This window comes from Rhinatrema bivittatum, chromosome 3, assembly GCF_901001135.1.
Source record: "Rhinatrema bivittatum chromosome 3, aRhiBiv1.1, whole genome shotgun sequence".
Classification (NCBI taxonomy): domain Eukaryota; kingdom Metazoa; phylum Chordata; class Amphibia; order Gymnophiona; family Rhinatrematidae; genus Rhinatrema; species Rhinatrema bivittatum.
Window position 1 is genome coordinate 463,505,926 of NC_042617.1, and position 6,000 is coordinate 463,511,925.

Here is a 6,000-nt window from a genome sequence, read left to right on the forward strand (position 1 = left end):
ACAATCCAGGATATCCAATTTAGCCAGTGTTTATAGATATTTATTGAAAAACATGAGAAAGCTGCCAGAAGGGAGAAGAGTCCATTTTTTAAATAGCAAACCACAAAAACACCCCAGCCTAAACTGGAGGCCTACTATCCCCAATTCACATATCACAGCACAGACTGCAGTATCTTCTTTTTACAAGCCAGCTATGCCACACTTGAAGGGCCATCCATAGTTATACCTCTATGTTTACTTAGAAGCAGAGAACCATTGAACAGTCTTGTGATAATTCACAAAACTGAAAACAGAAAGATTGCCTTATTTTAACAATATAATTATTTTAAAATAAAACAAGTTCCAACTGGTCAATATAATTCAAATCATGGAATGAAAACTAGATACAAATCCTATACATTAGTAAGACATGAGATATTTTAGCAAGTTAGGCTTGTTTCAAATATTTTCCATCAGTTTTCTTGGTTTTAAATGGTACAACAAGGCTAACCTATGATATTATGAAGTATCACAATATCATCTCAATTAATCTGAAAGCTGGCACTCCCACACATCATACAATTTAAGTATGAGGGAAATTAGGATACCACTGGAAGATACTGGCGCACTTTGGATACATTCAACATTAAATTGTCAGCCACAGATGAACTGCCAATATCCTACAATATATATTCTAAAATACAATAATACAATTATTTTAGAATTGCTATTTATTATTTGGCTTTACTACCAGCCTTTTTGAGTAAGATTCACCCAGTGTGGGGTATATTTATGGATGGTAGCATTCAATCAGGTCAATAGTACAGTTTACAACAGAAAAAAATGCACAGTGAGGATAGAACTTGCATAGTAAGGACTAAAAACTAATTTAGAACACTTCTACAAATTAGAAATTAAATTTTAAAATGCCTGCACTTAAAATAAACTTGCATACAAGTCTACAATCAATAATAATGCCTAGGTTTAAAATAAATACACATCCTTTCAGTAATGCAAACTGTAGTAGCAGTATAATCATGAACTAAAAAATGTAAATCTGTTTACTACAATCAATTTAATTCAAAGTATGCGTAGAGATATATTTATAATGTTTGAATGTAACCTGTCCTTTAACAGACTGGTGACCAGTGTAAAATTTGATATTGTAAAACAAAGAGGGATGAATATGTTTATATTTTTAAAGTTTTCATCCCAAGCTGGACTGGTTTGGTTAGTGAATGTAATTTGCTCCATATCATCATCAGTATGAATAGAACCTATAGAAATCAGTAGTGGATCAAGGATTTCTTCTCTCACCTCCCCCATTTAATAATTAAAAATATTTACGCTATTTTAAAAGATTACAATGTTATCAGATTTGATAACAATAGGAAAAAGCATTCCTTATTTAAAAATGCATGATTATGAAATTATTGTCAACCAATGAGTTGACAAAACTCTCTGAACGTAGGAACAACTATGATCAGGTTTCCATGACATCAATTCACATAGTACTTGTTTCCATGCATATTAAAAAAATAAAGTAATTCATACTGTCAAATTTTATCATACTGTGATTACTAAGGGTTCAATATTTACGTATGAACTGCAAAGAAAAATCATACACTTTATTCATTCCTAAAATGCCACCTTTATTTTAGGGCATTGGAAGCTCCAGCTTTCTTAGACTTTTTTCTTCCCTTCTCAATGTCTTTGCTTAATTGTGATCCTTGGAAGTTTAAGACAGTTGTCATCTCTCTAGGGGTGAAACACGCAGACAAACGGAGCTGAAAAATCAAAGGCTACAACCTCACAAGAACAAAAATGGAGGAGTAATGAAGCAGCATGACAAGTGTACCTCTGCTGTCATACATTTCTCTATACATTAAAAAAGTGAACCAAATAACCTAGAGCAGTTTCACAGCAACCAGAAGCCTGTCCACTCAAAAAAAGAAACAAGACCAGCAAAAGGCTCTAAAAATTAAGAAAAATAGCATAGAAAGCAACAGAGATTATTCTAAAACGGGAGAAAAAAAATCTGAGGCAACATGATCAAACTACACACAGAGGATGTTTTCCCTTCAGTAAATAAATAAATAAAGACAGCCGGCGACGCTACATATATAGAGAGAAATAGTATTTCTGTTGCCCCCGGCCCTTCAGCAGTTAAGAAATTTTTCGAGCTCCCACCTCGGGCTCAGAGGGCCGCGGCTCCGCTAGAAAGGATGCGCGACCACCGCGGGTGGCAATGCCAAGGGAAACGGGAGGGCGCCGAGCCACGCCGATGGGAGAGGATAGGGACAAGACAGGGCGCGTCCCGCTCGGGGGCCGAGATCCCGAGCCGCGCTGCCCGGCGGGAGGAAAACTTCATTCACCGCCCGAGGGACCTTACTTACGAGCGCGCGAGTAGGCGGACAACCGACTACCTCGAGCCTCTCTGCAGCGCGAGCTCGCTCGCTGGAACGCGCTCTTCTGGAACGCGCAGAAGCTGCTGCTAACACGAAAGAGCGTGACGGATGCGCGGCGTCCAATTTGCTGCACGGGACTGATTGAGATCGTTTTCTTCCAGCGCCGGCCACTAGGTGGAGACCGAAGCACTCGGCGGCCATCTTCGCTTCGGGCAAAAAGCTCGTAACAGACTGGTAATCGGGAGGATTTTTGTTTTGTATTGGCTTTTTAAGTAAGGGGAAAACAGAATTAGCAGCTTATTGATATTTATTATTATTATTTTTTTTAAATGAGTCAAGACGTGATCGTCAGTGGTGTCTCTAGACAGAAATATTTTAGAGGTGGGTGGGCAAGCTAGATATGAAGGGGAGCAAGCCAAAGGGATACTTCATACATGAACCCCATCTAGACTTCATGGGCGGGGATTCCCCTTGTAGATCTGGGAGATCTGAGGTAGAGTAAGGCACCAATATTGCACCCCCGAGGGTAGGGAGGCCAATGTGGAGGAGTATCCGAAATGGAGGGCACTCACCTCCAAAAGGAGAGCAACATGCAGGACAAAAATTTGCATTGAATTAACATATAATTAGCAAAATTTATTTTAAATATGCAAATATATTTACAAAGCTGTGCATTTACAAATTATTTCTATGTATTTACATTGAAATAGAACTAACTTGTAGAAGACCAAGTAACGTCTATGCCTGCTTAGTCAATCCAGATCCATCTGGCCCTGATCTTTCTTCTTAATATTATTTAATTTCAGTTTATCCCAAACAGCTTTCAGTTTAAGTCCCCATGTTCCTTATTAGCATTACTAGCCCTTTTTCAAATGCAAATAACTTAGTACAGTAAACCTCAGAACTGTGAAAAAATTGAAATTAAACTACAGCACACCAGCCTCTTCCAGTCAGCCAAATAATTTGGCATTTGCATGATGGTTTATTCATGTCGCCTGGCTCCCCTGGGAGAGTCACAATTTAATATTGTCATATAGGAGCATGCAACCACTTCTGAGTTGTATAGGGCCTGGAAGCACACAGTTTAGGGGCCTGACTCTCCATGGGCAAGCAAGACAGTGGGGTGAGGGCTGCCATGTTCACATTACCAAAACAATAATGAAAACGTCAGGTTCTGACTGCAGGAAGATCATTTGGGGGCTGAGACAGCCATGCACAATCCAACAGTGACTTGCACTTTTTTGGGTACACCCTGTATACACACCATCACCAGCTCATGCACACATATTGGAACACTTAGGAGTCTGTGCATTTCCCTCCCCCAACAGTAGCACAAGAAATTGAAGAAGTTAGCATGACCAGGAGATAAAAAATATTTTTTATTATTCATTATTTTAGGATGCCCATTGGTGGTGCCCAAAGCTCATGTATAGAACAGGGTTGATGGCAACACATAGTGCAAATGAAGGGCTGGCTATCATGGCTGGCTGAAGTCAGGTTTCAGGAGAGAGGAGGAGTGGGAGGGTTCAGGGCAGCCCTGATGCTTCAGAGAGAGCCCTGTGCTGCTGCCATCACCAGGCCCAGACTGAAACCTGTGAGCTGTCAGAGTAATCTAATTTGTGCTCCTGCAAACAGATATTGTTTAAATATTTGTTCAACATTTATTTAGTTGAGGCAGGGAGAAACTCATTAGATGCACAGTAAAATATCTGCAGATTGAGTAAAAAGTAGCTAGAACCATGTTGTGCTTTGGTATCAGCAGAGCTGGTCACCCTAAGATTAGTGCAGATTGGGGACGGGAGGGGAGAACAGGAGTGGCTCACAAACTCTCTGACACACATACTCTCTTGCTTTCTCAGAAATTGATACACTCATACTCTGTCACGTTCTTTCAGAGTTACACACAGACACTGATGCACTCTAATTCTTTCTAACATCACATACGCATCCTTTCTCGTGCCCTCTCATGACCCATGCTGACATACTCGCGGTGCCATACACTCACCCATGCAAGCTGACACATGCTGTCATTCTCACACACATCCATGCTGATTCGCTTCTGCTACTGCTCGTGTGCTCACTCTGTTCCCTCCCATGGACTGTCTCCCCGAGGCAGTACAGCAAGGATGGGCAAATTAAGGCCCATGGGCATTTTTTAAGTGGCCCACCTACTTATTGTCTGCCCTCCATATTGTGCTGTCCACCATTAGGGGCAGCTGAGACTGTGTTAATTCTTACATTCATGTCCTGTGACCTGCCAGGGGGTGCTGTAGCAATAGTAGAAGTCTGATGGTGAGTGGGAGGGAGGCCAAGTTGTGGATTACTGGCCACCATGACTGGGGCGGCAGTGGTGGAAGTGGACCTGGCAGGTTCAGGGCTGAAAATGGCTGTGGTGCCACTGAGCAACCTGCAGGAGAGTACGTTCTTGCTCTCAGTGCCAGCAGAAGTCGTCTTACTGCAGGAGAGGCAGCGGCCTTCTTTTCCACTGGGTGATGTCATTCCTGCTTGGGAGGAGCTCCTGCTGAAGCCTTCTTGCTCTGCCAAGCCCATCCAATAAGACATGCAAAAAAGAGGCACTCATATTTCCTATCACCTGTGCAGTCACATCCCTGGGCGCCTGATGCAAAAGAAATGTGAGCAGCCTACAAAAAGAGCACTCTAGGGAGAAATGTGTGTTTTTAAGTTTATTTCAGCGGGTGCACATATGTCTGAATGGTGCATTCCAAACAAAAGTGCATAGTTTACAGGAAGTTAATAAAATCTGTAATGCCTGATGTTTATGAAAAGGAAATGAATTACCCACTATTTTTTAAGGTGTTTTATCCTCAAATAACTAAATATCTTTAAACAACCCTACCCTACAAGGGGCACAATTATCGCAACACACAGAACCAAATTTTTTTGGTGTTTCTCATGAGTTCTTGACTGCGAGTAAACTTTATCCCAGGACAAGCAGGATGCTAGTCCTCACATATGGGTGACATCGGTAATGGAGCCCTATGTACGGAAAAACTTCTTTAAAAGTTTCCATGAAACTTTTGAATGGCACCGGAGTGCCTACTGAACATGCCCAGCATGCCATGATATTCCCTGCCACAGGGGTCTCCCTTTAGTCTTCTTTTTTCCGCGAAGCCGTTAGCATCGCGGGCTAAATTGGAGTCCTGAGGTGATTTCACCTACTTCAAAATTTTCGGAAAAATTACTTCCACCGCAGGGGTTTCCCTTAGTATCACCAGCGGTAACTTTTTCCGTTGTCGGTTCCCGGCTGGGACCGATATTTTTTGGGGCATCGCTGTCGACGGCTGTCCGGCGCCATGGCCTCCGGCTTTAAGAAATGCCCAAATTGTGTGAGGACAATGTCGATAACCTACCCTCACTTTGAATGTGTTCTTTGCTTAGGCAAAGATCACAATATCCAAACATGTAAATCTTGTGCGGAGATGACTACCAAGGGTCGTCGTCTTCGAGCCGAGAAGATGGAGCAGTTGTTCAATATACAGTTGCTGCCAAGGCCTTCGACTTCAGCACAGTCATCGCCATCCGGGTCAGTCCGTCAAGCTCTTCTAAAAAAGACTCGTCCGGAGGCGGGAGATGCCTCAACGCCATCCCCTTC

At 42.2% G+C, this 6,000-nt stretch overlaps 1 protein-coding gene across 10 annotated transcripts in view; it reads right to left on the reverse strand.

Moving 5' to 3' along the window:
- Positions 1-2,510, reverse strand: part of FAM49A (family with sequence similarity 49 member A) — a 260,849-nt gene extending 258,339 nt beyond the window's left edge. For 4 of the 10 annotated variants that reach the window (XM_029595930.1, XM_029595935.1, XM_029595929.1 and 1 more), the window contains exon 1: positions 2,376-2,504. The gene's annotated coding sequence lies outside the window, so the exon portion shown is untranslated. Of the gene's footprint in view, positions 1-2,169; positions 2,319-2,375 lie in introns of those variants that run through there. The other 6 variants (XM_029595934.1, XM_029595939.1, XM_029595933.1 and 3 more) reach the window with 2 other exon arrangements.
- Positions 2,511-6,000: the final 3,490 nt, after the last annotated feature.